The following is a 21,130-nucleotide window of genomic DNA, read 5'->3' on the forward strand; positions in this document are numbered from 1 at the left end:
AAAATCGAATGGTTAGTGAGGTTAGTGCTATCTGCGGTGAATCTGATTGGTCCGTGACTCTCATTGGCCAAGAGGTACGCCCCACTGTGACATCACCTCCTTCACTCTCACACACTTGCAGTCACACCACACGCCCAGAACCACACACACACACACACACACACACACACACACACACACACACACACACACACACACACACCTCTGAGTCATGCTGTCACCCCTGAGTACCTCCGACTCATGTACACACACACACTCCACACACACTCACACTGACCTGTCATCCCACATCTCAGTCATGCTGTCACCCCTGTGTACACACTGTCATGCTTACTCCCCTGTAGCTGACACTCATGCTTACTCCCCTGTAGCTGACACTCATGCTTACTCCCCTGTAGCTGACACTCATGCTTACTCCCCTGTAGCCAGAACTGTAGGCACAACGGACGAAGCGCACTCCCTATAGCCGCGCACATTCAACCGCGACACTCCCTGTGCACATGGCCGGCCATATGGCCTCCTTCATATGCACATGCCCGGACTAACCGCCGGAACAACCGCACTCCCTATAGCCGCGCACATTCAACCGCCATTCTCCCTCCGCAGTCGCCGGCCGACAGTCCCTGTGCACATGGCCGCCCATATGGCCTCCGCACACACACGACGACACTCCCACGCACGATCAAGACTGCCTTACTAAAACCACATATATTCAAATATAAATATATATCAAAACAATGGCGTGCATCACTACGCACTTTACATTTTTATTACAACAATGCCTGCCCGTACCTTCACCTACGCACTCTTTATTTACTTTCTAAAATGGCCGCCACACGAATTTACAACATGTACCTTACATTGACATTATACAATGTCCCGCTTTGCCAATGTTACATTATTTCCCTTAATAACATTATTTTATTACTTAACTTTATTAAATCGCCGCAATACTACATTTAATTTACATTATTAAATGTCCGCATTCACAATATGTGTGTTTAACATTAACAAATCACCGGCAGCCTTCACCTACGCACTCTTAATTTAATTTAAAAAATGGCCGCCACACACACTTACAACATCTACATTATTTTATTCCAGCCCCCCCACTCCCCCCTCTTACCCGACCACCAAATCACACTTTCCCCCCGCTCCGCTCCTTCCCGCCCGCTACGCAATGGACGACTTCACGGCCACGCCACCGCTCCAGCACCACCACTTACTTGCCCAACACTGCTCTGCTAATTACTGGCCGCTACTTACCGCCCTTCACCGCCGCTCCGTTACTTAACGGCCGCATTCACTGGCGACAGCTCCAGCCCCCACACGGCTCTGAGGGGGGTGGGCTCTTGGCCCCCCGCCAAAGCACGCTCCCCATCCCCGAGATCGCTCCTCCGGCTCTCTCCACCTCTCCCTGCAGCCACAGGGAGGGGAGATGCGTGCGCCTCCGCCGCGAGCCCGCTCCCCGGCGCTCTCCCACTTCCCCCCAACCCCCAGAGCACGCTCTCTCAGGATCACCCCCACACACACGCCGCTACCCCCCTTCACACACGCCGCTTACCCGCCTCAACATCCCCGACAACGGACACCGCCGAGGAGCACGAGGTGGAGGAGGAGAGCGTCAGGGAGGTGGTGCCGCGCACTACCTCCTCTATGCCACCGGGAGCCGGAGGAGGCCAGGAGTGGGGAGAGACAGACTGGTAGCCCGAGGAGGAGCGCGCCAGGCTGCCAGGTGAGGAAACGCAGGGGGAGGGATCCCTGCCTTTCATGCAACCTCCCCCCCCCCTGCCTTTCATGCAACCTCCCCCCCCCTGCCTTTCATGCAACCTCCCCCCCCCTGCCTTTCATGCAACCTCCCCCCCCCCTGCCTTTCATGCAACCTCCCCCCCCCCTGCCTTTCATGCAACCTCCCCCCCCCTGCCTTTCATGCAACCTCCCCCCCTGCCTTTAATGCAACCTCCCCCCCTGCATTTCATGCAACCCCCCCCTGCCTTTCATGCAACCTCACCCCCCTGCCTTTCATGCAACCTCCCCCCCCTGCCTTTCATGCAACCTCCCCCCCCTGCCTTTCATGCAACCTCCCCCCCCTGCCTTTCATGCAACCTCCCCCCTGCCTTTCATGCAACCCCCCCTGCCTTTCATGCAACCTCCCCCCCCTGCCTTTCATGCAACCTCCCCCCCCTGCCTTTCATGCAACCTCCCCCCCCTGCCTTTCATGCAACCTCCCCCCCTGCCTTTCATGCAACCTCCCCCCCCCTGCCTTTCATGCAACCCCCCCCTGCCTTTCATGCAACCTCCCCCCCCCCCGCCTTTGATGCAACCTCCCCCCCGCCTTTCATGCAACCTCCCCCCCCCTGCCTTTCATGCAACCTCCCCCCCTACCTTTCATGCAACCTCCCCCCCCTGCCTTTCATGCAACCTCCCCCCCTGCCTTTCATGCAACCTCCCCCCCCTGCCTTTCATGCAACCTCCCCCCCCTGCCTTTCATGCAACCTCCCCCCCCCTGCCTTTCATGCAACCTCCCCCCCCTGCCTTTCATGCAACCTCCCCCCCCCTGCCTTTCATGCAACCTCCCCCCCCTGCCTTTCATGCAACCTCCCCCCCCTGCCTTTCATGCAACCTCCCCCCCCCTGCCTTTCATGCAACCTCCCCCCCGCCTTTCATGCAACCTCCCCCCCGCCTTTCATGCAACCTCCCCCCCCGCCTTTCATGCAACCCCCCCCCTGCCTTTCATGCAACCCCCCCCCTGCCTTTCATGCAACCTCCCCCCCCTGCCTTTCATGCAACCTCCCCCCCCTGCCTTTCATGCAACCTCCCCCCCTGCCTTTCATGCAACCTCCCCCCCCCTGCCTTTCATGCAACCTCCCCCCCCCTGCCTTTCATGCAACCTCCCCCCCCCTGCCTTTCATGCAACCTCCCCCCCTGCCTTTCATGCAACCTCCCCCCCCTACCTTTCATGCAACCTCCCCCCCCTGCCTTTCATGCAACCTCCCCCCCTGCCTTTCATGCAACCTCCCCCCCATGCCTTTCATGCAACCTCCCCCCCCTGCCTTTCATGCAACCTCCCCCCCCTGCCTTTCATGCAACCTCCCCCCCCCTGCCTTTCATGCAACCTCCCCCCCCCTGCCTTTCATGCAACCTCCCCCCTGCCTTTCATGCAACCTCCCCCCCGCCTTTCATGCAACCTCCCCCCCGCCTTTCATGCAACCTCCCCTCCCCTGCCTTTCATGCAACCTCCCCCCCTGCCTTTCATGCAACCTGCCCCCCCTGCCTTTCATGCAACCTCCCCCCCCTGCCTTTCATGCAACCTCCCCCCTGCCTTTCATGCAACCTCCCCCCCCTCCCTGCCTTTCACGCAACCCCCCCCTCCCTGCCTTTCACGCAACCCCCCCTCCCTGCCTTTCACGCAACCCCCCCTCCCTGCCTTTCACGCAACCCCCCCCCCTCCCTGCCTTTCACGCAACCCCCCCCTCCCTGCCTTTGACGCCCCCCCCCTGCCTTTGACGCCCCCCCCTGCCTTTGACGCCCCCCCCCTGCCTTTGACGCCCCCCCCCCTGCCTTTGACCTCCTTTGTGCCACTGGGAGTCGGCGGAGGCCACGAGGGGGGAGACAACCAGTGGCAGCTCGAGGAGCGTAGCATGCTGGCAGGTGAGGAAATGCAGGGGGAGGAATCCATGCCTTTGACGCACCCACCTTGCCTTTGACGGCGCCCCCCCCTTGCCTTTGACGCCCCCCCTCCCCCTGCCTTTGAGGCCCCCCAGCCTTTGACGCCCCCCTGCCTCCGGCCAACGCCGGGTATACACACACACCTCTCTTCACCCCCCCCCCCCCCCATCACACTCACCTCCCTCCCCGTCGCTCACTCCCCCTGCCTTTCACTCCCCCCCTCCCTGCCTCCGCATCCCCCTCCTGTCCACTGTCGTCGTCTCCCTCCTGTCCACTGTCATCGTCCCCCTTCTGTCCACTTTTGTCGTCCCCCTCCTGTCCACTGTCGTCGTCCCCCTCCTGTCCACTGTCGTCGTCCCCCTCCTGTCCACTGTCGTCGTCCCCCTCCTGTCCACTGTCGTCGTCCCCCTCCTGTCCACTGTCATCGTCCCCCTCCTGTCCACTGTCGTCGTCCCCCTCCTGTCCACTGTCGTCGTCCCCCTCCTGTCCACTGTCGTCGTCCCCCTCCTGTCCACTGTCGTCGTCCCCCTCCTGTCCACTGTCGTCGTCCCCCTCCTGTCCACTGTCGTCGTCCCCCTCCTGTCCACTGTCGTCGTCCCCCTCCTGTCCACTGTCCCGTCCCCTCCTGTCCACTCTCACCCCCCCTCCTGTCCACTGTCGTCGTCCCCTCCTGTCCACTGTCGTCGTCCCCTCCTGTCCACTGTCCCCGTCCCGTCCTGTCCACTCTCACCCCCCCTCCTGTCCACTCTCACCCCCCCTCCTGTCCACTCTCACCCCCCTCCTGTCCACTCTCACCCCCCCTCCTGTCCACTCTCCCCGTCCCGTCCTGTCCACTCTCACCCCCCCTCCTGTCCACTCTCACCCCCCCCCTCCTGTCCACTCTCACCCCCCCTCCTGTCCACTCACCCCCCCTCCTGTCCACTTCCCCCCCCTCCTGTCCACTCTCACCCCCCCTCCTGTCCACTCACCCCCCCTCCTGTCCACTTCCCCCCCCTCCTGTCCACTCTCCCCCCCTCCTGTCCACTGTCACCCCTCCCTGTCCACTATCCCCCCCTGTCCACTATCCCCCCCGTCCTGTCCACTGTCCCCCCCCCTCCTGTCCACTGTCCCCCCCCCTCCTGTCCACTGTCCCCCCCTCCTGTCCACTGTCCCCCCTCCTGTCCACTGTCCCCCCCTCCTGTCCACTGACCCCCCCTCCTGTCCACTGTCCCCCCCTCCTGTCCACTGTCCCCCGCCCCCTCACACATGTCCACTGCCCCCCCTCCTGTCCACTGTCACCCTCTCCTGTCCACTGTCCCCGTCCCCTCCTGTCCACTGTCCCCGTCCCTCCCCTCCTCCTGTCCACTGTCCCTCCCTCCCCCCACCCCATCTCCTGTCCATTGTCCCTCCCCCCACCTTTTCCTAGCGGGAAATTTCACTCACGGGCAACGCCGGGTCTCTCAGCTAGTTATATATAACATCCATGTTCCTGTTTACTTTACTTAAGTGAATCCATAGATATATTGTTGCCTAACGTTACATTATATGGTGTTTTTATGCATACTTCTGTTGTGACTTGTGGCCCCTTAGTTCCACTTAGATGCTTTTTGCATAAATATGTTTGCAAACAGCAAAAGGTGTAATACACAGTGAGCCAGTCTTGGACTTCATCCACAGGGTTTTACACAGCGCTGTGCACATGCGCAGTACATATTGGGCAGCAGTGTTTCTCATTTGTGAGTGCACTGGCCCTTTAAGGCGCATACAAGCAGTTATAGTTGAATTGGTGTGTTAGGACTGCTGTGCAAACACCATGGCTGTTTGCTTAGATATTGCAACATGTTTTGGGGTTTTTTTTAATAGCTTTGTACCTTATATCCACTATTATAGAGGCTATTCTACTGTATTACATAGCGCTTGTGTTGCACATGCGCAGTAGACCCTGGTTGGATTGAATGAGCCTTGTGGGCACCCGTAGTACACCAGGACTGTTTTTTACTTCCTAAACAAGATGGTGGTGCATTCCAGCATAGGGCTGCGGTCCACAACAGCTAGTTATGCAAGATTTTTGGTGGTTTTTTCGTTTTTACACAGGTGAGCATGATTTATTATCACTTAGGTTTGATAGATGTGGGTATATAAGGGTATGCACTAGCATTCACACACTGCACATCCCTGAGGAAGGCCACATTCTGATGACCGAAACGTTGGATGCAGTGCCTATGTATTTATCCTGAATACATCAGCTTTGGATTTCCCTGACTGTATGCTGTTTTCCTGGATCTCTATCTGGTAAAATCTTTCTGTGTGTATATAAATATATAAATACATAGGCACTGCATCCAACGTTTCGGTCATCAGAATATATATTATGTGATTCAGATTTGATGTTTTTATGTACAGGCATACCCCGGTTTAAGGACACTCACTTTAAGTACACTCGCGAGTAAGTACATATCGCCCAGTAGGCAAACGGCAGCTCACGCATGCGCCTGTCATCACGTCCTGAACAGCAATACCGGCTCCCTACCTGTACCGAAGCTGTGCGCAAGCAGGGAGACTATAGAGCTTGTTACAAATGCGTTATTTACATCAGTTATGCACGTATATAACGATTGAAGTACAGTACATGCATCAATAAGTGGGAAAAAGTGGTGCTTCACTTTAAGTACATTTTCGCTTTACATACATGCTCCGGTCCCATTGCGTATGTTAATGCGGGGTATGCCTGTATACATGTTTATGTAATCCTGAACCATTTATTTGTATATTGGTGTTATATGTGTGTGTATATATATACACACACATATAACACCAATATACATATGTATATATATACACACACATATAACACCAATATACAAATAAATGGTTCAGGATTACATAAACATGTATACAGGCATACCCCGCATTAACATACGCAATGGGACCGGAGCATGTATGTAAAGCGAAAATGTACTTAAAGTGAAGCACCACTTTTTCCCACTTATCGATGCATGTACTGTACTTCAATCGTTATATACGTGCATAACTGATGTAAATAACGCATTTGTAACAGGCTCTATAGTCTCCCTGCTTGCGCACAGCTTCGGTACAGGTAGGGAGCCGGTATTGCTGTTCAGGACGTGATGACAGGCGCATGCGTGAGCTGCCGTTTGCCTACTGGGCGATATGTACTTACTCGCGAGTGTACTTAAAGTGAGTGTCCTTAAACCGGGGTATGCCTGTACATAAAAACATCAAATCTGAATCACATAATTTTCACATGCTAAAATTAATCCAGCAGCACTTTTAAAAATAAATGATATGTCCTCTCCCAACAAACCAGCAGCTAGACAAATGTATATCAAATGTCACACAATTGCAATGAGTGTGTACATGATGCAATTAATCTGTGCATCATGTAACACTATGCAAAATCAATTTCAAAATAAAATACAATGTGAAATACACATGCAGCCATGCTTCCAAGTATATATATTTCAAGTATTTATGAAGTTTAAAAAGGAAGACTATTGAATCAGTCTCATCTCATCTCTTCTCTTTCCTCAGGTAAAAACATATTCCAAAATGTCTCTGTCCTGATATCCTCCCCTGCTGTGTATTTAGTTCTATTTAGGTAAAAACATATTCCAAATTGTCTCTGTCCTGATATCCTCCCCTGCTGTGTATTTAGTTCTATTTAGGTAAAAACATATTCCAAATTGTCTCTGTCCTGATATCCTCCCCTGCTGTGTATTTAGTTCTATTTAGGTAAAAACATATTCCAATATGTCTCTGTCCTGATATCGTCCCCTGCTGTGTATTTAGTTCTATTTATGTAAAAACATATTCCAAATTGTCTGTCTGTAAATCATCCCCTGCTGTCTTAATTTAATTCAGCTTTCACACTTGTGCAAGACAACACCCAATCCTAGAAAACCATTTGCTTTAACGTCCCTCACATGTGCTAATTAAGTTTGTTGTGCCAGCCAGGTGACTTTGTAAAGGTATATAAGTAAACTCATAGCAGCCATGCTTCCAAGTATATATGTTTCAAGTATTTATGAAGTTTTAAAAGGAAGTTCAAAAAGAAGTGGAAAAATGGACAACACCTACTGCTTCTGATTCCTGCTTTTGATCTACTTTGGAAAGGAGGATATCATCTATCACAGAATGCACATCTCAACACTTAACTATTGCTGTGATGCCGCCTTTATTTTTGTATTTGCTGTAACCTCCACTCATTTTCAAATTATGCACTTCCTTTCACCAGTCTCCTTATGTCTCTAACTCTATTCATATATCTCCATCTCTCCTTTCTTCCCCACTTCTCAGTTCACATGAACTCCTTTCTTACCTGCGTCCTCTGACACCACACAGCTATACACCCTGCACTAAAACACACCCCTACAAATCATCCTCACACATCCTCTTTCTATCCATGCTTCTCGTCCTTGCTTCTGGGAATATCTCTCCCAATCCTGGTCCCTGTCTTATTTCTACTTGCTCTTGTCCTCGCCTCCCACATGCAACTTCTACTCCTTCTGGTGTTAACCCCTCCAACCTCATACCCATCCCCTGTCACCCTCCCTCCTCTCTCCCTTTCTCCTGTGCCCTTTGGAATGCTCGCTCCCTTTCTAACAAGTTCCTCTCTGTGCATGACTTCTTTCTCTATCACTCCCTGCTTCTCTTTGCTATAACTGAGACCTGGCTCACTCAGTCTGACTCTGCTCTGGAAGCTGCCCTCTCTTATGGTGGCCTTTCCTTCTCCCACACTCCGCGCCCTGATGGCAGGGGTGGAGGCGTGGGGCTCCTGCTCTCCTCTCTCTGCCGCTAACGAACCCTTCCTATTCCCCCCTCTCTTTCTTTTCCCTCCTTTGAGGCTCACACTGTTCAGATCTTCTCTCCTCTCCCTGTCCTTGTGGCGGTCATCTATCACCCACCTAACTCTACTCATCCCCCTTCTGCCTTTCTCTCTCACTTTGAATCCTGGCTCTCTTTCTTTCTCTCCTCAGACTCCCCTGTTCTTCTCCTTGGGGACTTCAATTGCCACATTGATGACCCCTGTCTCCCTTGGGCTTCCCGCTTTCTTTCTCTAATCTCTTCTTTTGGCCTTCAACAGTGGACTGCAGCCAGCACCCACAAGGATGGCTACTACTTAGACCTGGTTTTCACTAAAAACTTCTCTCTCTCTGATTTCTCCATTTCCCCTTTTCCTCTCTCTGACCATCATCTCATCTCATTCTCTCTATCTCGCTTCTCCCCTTCTCCACCTCCATCTACCCCCCGGTTCTGCAGACACCTGCGCTCTATTCACTTACCTGACTTTGAGTCCACTTTACATTCCTCCCTCTCCTCTCTCAGCTCTGCTACAGACCCTGACAACCTGGTCAGGAACTACAACTCTGCCTTGTCCTCCTCTCTTGATCTACATGCCCCGCTTTCTCTCGGCCGCACTCGCCCTTCTAACCCTAGAACCTGGCTAAATTCCCACACGCGCATGCTGCGTTCCTCCACTCGTTCCTCCGAACTCCTCTGTAGGAAATCTCATACTCTCCCAGACTTCCTTCACTACAAATATATGCTATCCTGTTTCAACTCTGCCCTCTCGCAAGCTAAACAAGCCTACTTTTCTTCACTAATCAACATACACAAGTCTAACCCACGCTGACTGTTCTGTCTTTGATACTCTACTCAAACCACCCTCAGCTGGCTCTCCTTCCTCCATCTCCGCTCAGGACTTTGCTGACTATTTTAAGGAAAAGGGGGAATCCATACGGCAGAACATCCCCTCTGTTTCTTCCTCCCATCCTACACCTCTTCCTAACGCTCCTCTTGCCTTCCTTGACTCTTTTTCCACTCTCCTCTCAGAGGAGGATGTGTCACTGTTGATCGCCTCTTCTCCCTCTACCACTTGCCCTCTTGACCCCATTCCCTCCCATCTCCTAAAACCTCTTGCTCCTACTATAATCCCTACGCTCACACACATTTTTAACTCCTCCCTCTGCTCTGGAACCTTTCCATCCTCCTTCAAACATGCAACAGTCATACCATTACTCAAAAACAGCAAGCTTGACCCTACCTGTCTTTCTAACTATCGACCTGTCTCCCTCCTGCCTTTTGCCTCTAAACTCCTTGAACGACTTTTATTCTCTCGCTTGCTCCATTTTCTCAACACCTATTCTCTCCTAGGCCCTCTACAATCTGGCTTCCGCACTGCTCACTCCACGGAAACAGCCCTAACTAAAATAACTGACGACCTCCATGCTGCCAAAGACAGAGGTCATTACACTATGCTCATATTACTCGACCTCTCTGCAGCATTTGACACCGTGGACCACCCTCTTCTCCTTCACATTCTCCATACTCTAGGTATTCGGAACAAAGCTCTATCCTGGATCTCATCCTACCTCTCCCATCGTACTTTCAGTGTCTCTTCTGCTAACACCTCCTCCTCCTCTATCGATCTCTCTGTGGGGGTCCCCCAGGGCTCTGTCCTGGGACCTCTTCTCTTTTCTCTGTACACACTCTCTCTAGGTGACCTAATTACGTCTTTTGGGTTTAATTATCACCTCTATGCTGACGACACACAAATATACTTTTCAACATCTGACCTTACACCTGCTGTACAAACCAAAGTTTCTGAATGTCTCTCTGCTATATCATCATGGATGGCACTCCGTCGCCTTAAACTCAACATGGCTAAAACAGAGCTCCTCATACTTCCTCCCAAACCTGGCCCCACTACCTCCTTCCACATTACTGTTGGAACTACAATCATTCACCCAGTAGCCCAAGCACGCTGCCTAGGGGTCACACTCGACTCCTCTCTCACATTCCCCCCTCACATTCAAAACATTTCTAAAACTTGTTGCTTTTTCCTCCGCAATATAACAAAGATACGCCCTTTCCTCTGTTGCTCGACTGCTAAAACTCTGACTCAGGCCCTCATTCTCTCCCATCTTGATTACTGTAACCTCCTGCTGTCCGGCCTTCCTGCCTCTCACCTGTCTCCCCTACAATCTATCCTAAATGCTGCTGCCAGAATCACTCTACTCTTTCCTAGATCTGTCTCAGCATCTCCCCTCCTGAAATCCCTCTCCTGGCTTCCGATCAAATCCCGCATCTCACACTCCATTCTTTTCCTCACTTTTAAAGCTTTACACTCTTCTGCCCCTCCTTACATCTCTGCCCTAATTTCTCGTTATGCACCATCCAGACTCTTGCGTTCTTCTCAAGGATGTCTTCTTTTTACCCCCTTTGTATCTAAAGCCCTCTCCCGTCTTAAACCTTTTTCACTGACTGCCCCACACCTCTGGAATGCCCTTCCCCTCTGTACCCGACTTGCACCCTCTCTGTCCACCTTTAAGACCCACCTTAAGACACACTTGCTTAAAGAAGCATATGAATAGCACTGTGGATATTCTGAACACATGATATATAAGCTTGGCCCCCTGCAGACGCACTTCTGTCTCTGTACGTTCTCCCTACCTACCAATTAGACTGTAAGCTCCTCGGGGCAGGGACCCCATGTATATAAATTAGTTAAGAGTAATGTCTAGCTGCCCCAGTGTTCAGTCACTGGCTGTTTCCTTGGTCCCCAAAGTCCGTGACATGGAACACGCTGCTTCCTTAATGTTACTTTTATGTCTAAAGCACTTATTCCCATGATCTGTTATTTATATTATCTGTTATTTATCCGATTACCACATGTATTACTACTGTGAAGCGATATGTACATTAATGGCGCTATATAAATAAAGATATACAATACAATGTCCCCTAACCACCAATGCCATCCACAAAATCACATATAAACTAAGCAACATAAATACATTTACCATCAATCAATTAATCAATTTCCTAAACCAATTACAATACAATCCAAATCAATTATACAATTCACTATTCAATTCCTAAAGCCAAACCATTGCCAAATAAATTCTAAGTCAATGTAACCACCATCATTCAAATCTTACTTCCAGAAATAAACCATTAAAAATTACAGGTTACTAAATAAAAATGACATTACACACACCAATGTATAAATAAAGCTGCTAAATATATTTGTAATACATGAAAAGAACATAAACATTAGCAAAACAATCAATTATTATCCCTGTATGTCTATCCATATAGATAGATATACATAACATACAGGGGCAATAATAGAGCAAAAAACACAATGCATTTACATCCAAAAATCACATAGAATACACCCATTCAGTGTCTCTGAATGTATGTATATCCATAGGGACATAGATCAATTCAGGGGCATTAAATAGATATTAAAAAATAAAACACATGAATAAAAAAATTTAAAAAAAACCTGTAAAAGTTAAAATAATAAACTTGTCTTTTGTTAACATACCATTAGATGCCCACTCACCGAAATCCATGGGCCCCGGAAGCACTGGAACCAATCCAAAGGTAACCATAAAATAATAAACCCTTACAATCCACAAAGGTGTCTTCTTTCTTCTATTTGTAATCCTTTCCGCCAGTCTTGGGGTCTTCTTTTCTTCTTTGGGGTCTTCTCCGTCTTCTTCCATTTTCTTACGCCACGTCCTTCTTCTTTTCTTAGGAGAGGAGGTCTTCCCTCCTCGGCGTCTGGCTTCAAAATGAGACGACTTAGGCTTTGACATCATCAAAACAAAGATGGCCGGCGACACATGGTACGGTAGCTAATCAGAGCATGGGAACGAAATCCCAACTCTGATTGGTTCTGGTAGACCATGTGACAGAGGCTTTGCTTCAGCCAATCAGAGTGTGTCATGTGTCGCGGGCCATCTTTGTTTTGATGACGTCATCTTAAAGGCAATTGAAGCTCAGCCATTCTGATTGGCTGGCGTCATTGCCTTTAAATGACGTCATAATTTTTTTTGTTTTTTTCCACAAATCACATGTTTTTCACGGCCCAATCAGGGCCGTGGGAAACATTTGACCAAAATGTGACGTCATAGGCCTATAAAAGCCTATATCGTCTCATTTTGAAGCCAGACGCCAAGGAGGAAGGACCTCCAACCGAAGAAAAAAGGCCAGGGCGTGGCCGAAGAAGAGAGGAAGGCCGCCGGAAGAGATCGGAAGAAGATACAAGAAAGAAGAATACAGATGAAGATGGATTACAAATAGAAGACCCCTGGATTGTTATGGTTTATTATTTTATGGTTTATTATTTTACGGTTTATTATTTTATGGGTTCCTTTGCGTGGATTGGTTCGAGAGTAAGGTGTTCAACGGGAGTCAGTGTCAAGTAATGGTAAGTCAACAAAAGAAATGTTTTTTTTTTCTTGGACATGTTTTTTTTAATTTTTACATGTGGTATATTTTTTTTATTACAGATCATTTCTTGCCACTGTATGTATGTATGTATGTCTCGATCGATATATACATACAGGGTAAGAAATGATTTTGTAGCAAATGCTTGTTTTGCTGTCTTTAAAGTGTTTCTTTTTGGTACTTATATTTTGTCTGATGGAAACTGATCTGGTAACTGATGGTAACAGTGTCACGGTGACCGATGCAGTGGGAAGGGAGGTGAAAAAGCCAGACCCTAGACACTACTATTAGGTTGCCTGAATAGATAGAGTCTGTGTTTAGTCTAGCGCCCCCTGCTGGTCAGTGTGTGCTCTACATTGCATTATTATGAAAATTCAATGATGTTTTGAAATTTAATTTGTGTGTTCTTTTGCAGTGTTTCCTGGCGCAAGGTACACCAAATTTAGGTCCCAGCCAGGACGGTGGGGATTCACCAGGGGGAGTATGCAGCCATGCATAATAATGGACTGCAGACGTCTTCTCTGTTGGCAGTAAACCCTGGTAAGTACAGGAATGCCAGCAGTAGTTATGGAGGTTTTCCCTCACACCCTGGTGAGGTGCCCTATGTATGGATGGGAGTGGCTGCATGCTCTGAGTCCCTGGATAGTGACATCAGAGATGTGCCTGCCCCCTGAGGTATATAAGGCACAACACTGTCAAGTTAGTGTGGTTGTTGCTAAAGTGTTTGGCACCTGTGAAAGGGATTGCAGGATAGCTTTGTGACCCTAGTGCTGTAACTAGAGGCACGAGTTTCCAGATCAAGCCTGTCAAGGTCACACTGTGTCCAGGGACCTGGCACAGGGGTGATCTCCCTACAGAGAGAGGGGATCCCACTCCAATTGGGAGGGCGTACCTGGCAAAGGGACAGCACGGAGAAATGTGCGGCTAGAGCTGACAGCTGCATGGGGCAGTTTACTTCATCGAGTACGTCAATAAAAATGCCCTGTTTAAAGATACCCCCACTGTGTGAGTGTGAAGTTACTCAACAGTGGATGAGACCACCAAGAAGGAGTTCCTCACCAGGACCATCTCCCTGCGGAAGCACAGATCCTGATGAGGTGGAGGCGCTGCACATGATATAGGTAGGACTCGCACCCACTACCTCAGCTACCTGTTCCTGATGACATCCCCTAATACCATCGTGCGGGAGACTCAGGAGTCCTGTTACTTGCAGGTGCACCACCATACACGATCACGTAATGGGGACCGGTTAGACCACACGGGCCAGTGTGAGATTGGGTGGGTCAGACAGGAGGGAATACCTGTTACACATATATACATATATACATATATGAGTGAAAAGAGAAAAAAGTAACCCGTATGGGAGCACTCAGGTATGCAAGTTAATATATTATATTTATTTATTTGACACAATGCAAAAAAGGATAAATAAACAGTACATGATTAAAAACACTTAAAAAAGAGGCTTGGACCCCTGTCACGGGTGCTACCCTTAAACACAAATGAACAACACTAGAGAATGACTCAAATTGTCAACCCTAAACATTAATATGGTGGTGACTCAAAAAACACTAGGGTAAATCAAGGTAATATACAACAGGTTAATGGGTTCACAGGCACCTATACAAAGCTAAGAGTAATCCAAACTACACACCAAAAAATGGACTGGTCAAAATATTAATGGCAGTCTCAGAGCATCACATATCTGCATGAACATACAGTATTATAGCCAAAACCAACAGCGCAAATAAGTCACTTGTAGGAAAGGGTGGTGAGATGGAGTGAAGTCCCTAGATGTGTAGAACAATGAGGTGTGTGAATAGCATATATAGGAAAATGCCTGTTGAACGCCTATAAAATAACCTAGTATCCCTAATGAAAAAAATGAAATGTCACAGTCCAGAAATGAAGTTGAACAAGTGCTGGGTAGCATAGTTACGTGAATCAGGGGTCCTGCCTAGCACCCCTAATATTTTAACCAGTCCATTTTTTGGTGTGTAGTTTGGATTAGGGTTGACAATTTGAGTCATTCTCTAGTGTTGTTCATTTGTGTTTAAGGGTAGCACCCGTGACAGGGGTCCAAGCCTCTTTTTTAAGTGTTTTTAATCATGTACTGTTTATTTATCCTTTTTTGCATTGTGTCAAATAAATAAATATAATATATTAACTTGCATACCTGAGTGCTCCCATACGGGTTACTTTTTTCTCTTTTCACTCACATTATCCACAACCCGTGAGCACCGCCAAATCTTACTAATGTAAAGGAAAAAATTAATTTTCTTTGGCTTATGGTGGCGTGAATTTTGCATAAGTAGATGCGAGGTTTTTCTTCCCCACCCCTCCCCCCATTTTTCCCCCGCTATTTGAATATATACATATATATATACATATATATATACATTATATATATATATATATATATATATATATATATATATATATATATATATATATATATATATATATATATATATATATATATATATACACTGCACTGCATGGCATAGTAGCACCTTTAAATAAATGATCACAACAAATGGCTCATTGATCAAGAGTCTCCTCTCTGTAAGTAAATGAAGCATTAAGCAGGGAGGACATAGTGATATTCCATTTTGCTTTATATTGCAGCATGTTCATATCATGCTCATATCGTTATATACAACAAGCAACAGAGAACGTTATATACCTTTCGTGAAATGCTGCTTTAACAAGGTCAACAGAGGTTAGCTAAGAATTTGCTCTGTAGCCTCTTACATTAAAGTAATGATTCATAATTTTGACATGTTTCCCTACATGAGCAATGTTTTTCCAAAGGGATTTCTTTTTCTTGTAATTTTTAAACAGTCTGTACAAGTTGAAGGGTCTAGCTTGTTTGTCAAAGAGTTCATGTTCTGTATAAGTTAGCTCTGAGACTTTGGTATGTAATTGCTCAAAGAGCAACAACATGTTAATTCAGTGGGCCATAAGTAGGCACAGTACAGAGCAATGGAAAAAAAGTGAAAAGCAGGCTGTTACCAGGGCTCTGTGTAAAAGTACATGGAGTCTTGGAAGACTCCCCGTACCGCCACCAGTATTATTTTTACAAAATAATGTCCAGACAGCACATTAGGGTTTTCTGAATGTGTCCTTCAGGTTTAAAGGTGTAGTTCCACTTACTCTTACCAAAAATATTATGTATTGACATATTGCATTCACTTTCCCTTTTCCATCCTGGACACATATTTAATAGTGCTTTCCTCTCGAGCTTTTCTGTGTGTAGGATTACTCATGTAAAATAATATTTTTGGGACTCGTTGAAAGCTTCCATTTTTCTGAAGAAAAAAAATCTCTTAATTCAACCTTCGTCGCTGCCCCCTTTAGAAAATCAAGGCGGCATTCTTTCCCTAATATAAGTATATGGTGTCACAATTGCCAGTTCGCAAAGCAGCCTGTCATTTTCCATTTCACTCTTTTTTCCTGTTATGCAAAGATATCCTCCTCTAAGGACCACACTGTGATATTAGCGGTGAGACCATCTCTGGGAGATTAGCGGTGAGACCATCTCTGGGAGATTAGCGGTGAGACCATCTCTGGGAGATTAACGGTGAGACATCTCTGGGAGATTAGCGGTGAGACCATCTCTGGGAGATTAGCGGTGAGACCATCTCTGGGAGATTAGCGGTGATATCATCTCTGGGAGATTAGCGGTGAGACCATCTCTGGGAGATTAGCGGTGAGACGATCTCTGGGAGATTAACGGTGTGACCATCTCTGGGAGATTAACGGTGAGACCATCTCTGGGAGATTAGCGGTGATATCATCTCTTGGAGATTAGCGGTGAGACCATCTCTGTGAGATTAGCGTGATATCATCTCTGGGAGATTAGTGGTGATATAATCTGGGAGATTAGCGGTGATATCATCTCTGGGAGATTGGGAGATTAGCGGTGATATCATCTCTGGGAGATTAGCTGTGAGACCATCTCTGGGAGATTAGCGGTGATATCATCTCTTGGAGATTAGCGGTGAGACCATCTCTGTGAGATTAGCGTAATATAATCTCTGGGAGATTAGTGGTGATATCATCTCTGGGAGATTAGCGGTGATATCATCTCTGGGAGATTAGCGGTGATATTATCTCTGGGAGATTAGCGGTGAGACCATCTCTGGGAGATTAGCGGTGATATCATCTCTGGGAGATTAGCGGTGAGACCATCTCTGGGAGATTAGCGGTGAGACCATCTCTGGGAGATTAGCGGTGAGACCATCTCTGGAAGATTAGCGGTGAGACCATCTCTGGGAGATTAGCGGTGAGACATCTCTGGGAGATTAGCGGTGAGACCATCTCTGGGAGATTAGCGGTGAGACCATCTCTGGGAGATTAGCAGTGATATCATCTCTGGGAGATTAGTGGTGATATCATCTCTGGGAGATTAGCGGTGATATCATCTCTGGGAGATTAGCGGTGAGACCATCTCTGGGAGATTAGCGGTGAGACCATCTCTGGAAGATTAGCGGTGAGACCATCTCTGGGAGATTAGCGGTGAGACATCTCTGGGAGATTAGCGGTGAGACCATCTCTGGGAGATTAGCGGTGATATCATCTCTTGGAGATTAGCGGTGAGACCATCTCTGTGAGATTAGCGTGATATAATCTCTGGGAGATTAGTGGTGATATCATCTCTGGGAGATTAGCGGTGATATCATCTCTGGGAGATTAGCGGTGATATCATCTCTGGGAGATTAGCGGTGAGACCATCTCTGGGAGATTAGCGGTGATATCATCTCTGGGAGATTAGCGGTGAGACCATCTCTGGGAGATTAGCGGTGAGACCATCTCTGGGAGATTAGCGGTGAGACCATCTCTGGAAGATTAGCGGTGAGACCATCTCTGGAAGATTAGCGGTGAGACATCTCTGGGAGATTAGCGGTGAGACCATCTCTGGGAGATTAGCGGTGATATCATCTCTGGGAGATTAGTGGTGATATCATCTCTGGGAGATTAGCGGTGATATCATCTCTGGGAGATTAGCGGTGATACCATCTCTGGGAGATTAGCGGTGATATCATCTCTGGGAGATTAGCGGTGAGACCATCTCTGGGAGATTAGCGGTGAGACCATCTCTGGGAGATTAGCGGTGAGACAGTCTCTGGGGGATTAGCGGTGAGACCGTCTCTGGGAGATTAGCGGTGAGACCATCTCTGGGAGATTAGCGGTGTGACCATCTCTGGGAGATTAGCGGTGAGACCATCTCTGGGAGATTAGCGGTGATACCATCTCTGGGAGATTAGCGGTGAGACCATCTCTGGGAGATTAGCGGTGATATCATCTCTGTGAGATTAGCGGTGAGACCATCTCTGTGCGATGGTTTATCCTAAACTCAGTGAGGCTCACAGAAAATCAGTGAAAGTTAACATGAGTTAACATTTAGAAGAGTGACTGAGTTGGGTGCTTTTGATCAGCATCTCAAATAGATACAAAGGCCCCCATTTACTAAGCAGTTTTCTGCCTAAATATCATTTCTGGCTCTAATCCAAACTGTCCCAGAACTCACTGTCTATAGAAATCAAAGGTCAAAGGTGGAATAATTCCAAAAAACGTAATAATTTTAATGTATACACAAGTGAACCAAACCAAAACCACACACCCCACAACCACTAAAGTGAAAATGCAATATAATAAAACATAGGTAGTCCAGGGAGGGAAAAAGGGAGGAGGGAAAACAAGGGGGGGGGGAGGGAAAGAAAAAAGGGGACAAGACAATACAATGGTGGGTACAACGAGGGGAGACAACAGGGGGGCAACGTTTCAGGGAACACCCCTTCGTCAGACCCGTTCCCCCTCGCCCCAGAGGGACAGAGGGGTACTTCCCTGTCCCCACAACCCACAGAGACAATATCAAGCCCCAAACAAGAATGAACAACCCCCCACACAAATATAAGGAAAAATAAACTTTGCTATATGGCAATGGGTATATGTGATTCCCAGAGGAAGCAGAACAAGTGTTCAAAGTCAGTAATAGAGACAAAAGTCAAACTACAGGTAGTCTGTATGCAAGGTCAAAGATCCTGCTCCTCTCGTGCACAGGGCGTCTGGCTCTGTTAGACACAATTAGCTGTAAGGTGTCTTTGAGCTTCGGAAGGTGTTTTTGGTAGAAGTCTTACTAATAAATATAGCCCTAAATGTAATTGTACTTTACATTTTTTACATATAATTAAGGCAAAATTGCAAAAATATATGTTCACATTTCCAATAGACACTTTACAGCAGCAGTCCATGCTGCTGTTTTTTTTTGTTTTTTTCCCCCTTTAATGTGTGCATCAATTCAATTCACACAATGATAAGTAATTAGCTAAGTTGCTGATCGATCCGTTCTCCTGTGATTGATCAGCGATGATTCGGCTCATGGGTTCACTAAATGGCTGCAGAGGAGTATTCTGCAGTCAGTGGAATACATTTGCATATTAATATGACAAAGTTCTGCGAGGACGAACATGTGACCAGGCAGTCACTAGATACAATTGGTGACCTGCTAGAGAGAGGGCAGGGCTCAAAGAGCCAGAGTGTTTCTCAGAAGAGGAAGGGGATGTGACTTTGTAAATAATTTCTATAGAAACAAAAAATGCTTGTAACACTATAATACATTAAAAATGGCATTTAGAGTGGTTTAAAAAAAATGCTACAAGTATTTTCTCATAGTACAGAATTGATTTACTAAAAAAACACACATGAAGGGTATTGCTTGGACTGCAGCTTTAATCAGTTTTCTGCCATAAGACGCCTTACAGCAGGCCTGCACAACTTGTAAAGCGAGAAGGGCCGAACTGCTCAAAGAAAAACAGATTCGGGCAGCACGGGTAAAATCATCATCAATCATCAATCATCATCATCATCATCATATCTCCTCCAGCACCCCTCATCAATCTCTCCCAGCACCCCTCATCATCCTCATATCTCCCCCAGCACTCATCATTTTCATATATCTCCCCCTGCACCCCTCATCATCAACATTTGCGAGACTCACCCTCTATCTCACACCCCCATCTCTCCCCCTCACCCATACACAATACTCCCCCTCCACATAACACACAATACCCCCCTGCAGACCACACATCCCACCCCCCTGCACCTCACCCCCTCTGCACCTCACCCCCCTGCACCTAACCTCACATCACTCTCCTTCCTGCATCTCACATAACATCACTCCCCTGCACCTCACATCACCCCCCCTGCACCTCACATCACCCCACTACACCTCTCCCCTGCACCTCACCTCCCCCCCTGCACCTCACCTCACTCACTCCCCTGCACCTCACCCCCCCTGCACCTCACTCCCCTGCACCTCACCTCACTCCCCTGCACCTCACCTCACATCACCCCACTGACACACTGCCACTGCCACACTGCCACACTGCCACTCTGACACACTGCCACTGACACACTGCCACTCTGCCACTGACACACTGCCACTGACACACTGACACACTGCCACTGGCACACTGACACAGCCACACTCTGCCACTGACACACTGCCACTGTGTCACTCTGACACACTGCCACTGCCACTGACACTGACACACTGTCACTGCCACTCTGACACACTGCCACTGCCACTGACACACTGTCACTGCCACTCCGACACACTGCCACTGACACACTGCCACTCTGACACACTGTCACTCTGACACACTGCCACTGACACACTGACACACTGACACAGCCACACTGCCACTGCCACACTGCCACTGCCACTCTGACACTGACACACTGCCACTGACACACTGCCACTCTGACACTGACACTCTGACACACTGAAAATGTCACACTGACCATGGCACACTGACACTCTGCCACTGACACACTGCCACTGCCACTCTGACACACTGACACTAGCTCTGAGGAGCAGCTGCAGGGGGGGGTGTCCTACCTTTCACTGTGGAGCATGGCTGGAGGGCGGGAGAGCCATCTTGGTACCTGGCAGCAGGCACCTCACATCCTGCTCTCACTAACAGGCTCTGCTGTCACTAACCCCGCCCCCACCCTCTGTAGTCAGACCCCGCCCCCACCCTCTGCAGTCAGACCCCGCCCCCACCCTCTGCAGTCAGACCCCGCCCCCACCCTCTGCAGTCAGACCCCGCCCCCACCCTCTGCAGTCAGACCGGCCTTAGCTCTGTACCTTCTCTCGTCTCTGCCTGCAGGGGATCGCATCAAACTGCTGGCTCCTTCCCTAAGGCTGAGTCCA

At 48.3% G+C, this 21,130-nt stretch overlaps 1 long non-coding RNA gene across 1 annotated transcript in view; it reads right to left on the reverse strand.

Moving 5' to 3' along the window:
* Nucleotides 1–20,917, reverse strand: part of LOC142488487 (uncharacterized) — a 56,795-nt gene extending 35,878 nt beyond the window's left edge. The window contains exon 1 of the long non-coding RNA XR_012799432.1: nucleotides 20,816–20,917. This is a non-coding gene — a long non-coding RNA (uncharacterized LOC142488487). The remainder of the gene's footprint in view (nucleotides 1–20,815) is intronic.
* Between the last annotated feature and the right edge of the window lie 213 nt (nucleotides 20,918–21,130).

Source organism: Ascaphus truei, chromosome 2 (genome assembly GCF_040206685.1).
Source record: "Ascaphus truei isolate aAscTru1 chromosome 2, aAscTru1.hap1, whole genome shotgun sequence".
In the NCBI taxonomy this organism is placed as follows: domain Eukaryota; kingdom Metazoa; phylum Chordata; class Amphibia; order Anura; family Ascaphidae; genus Ascaphus; species Ascaphus truei.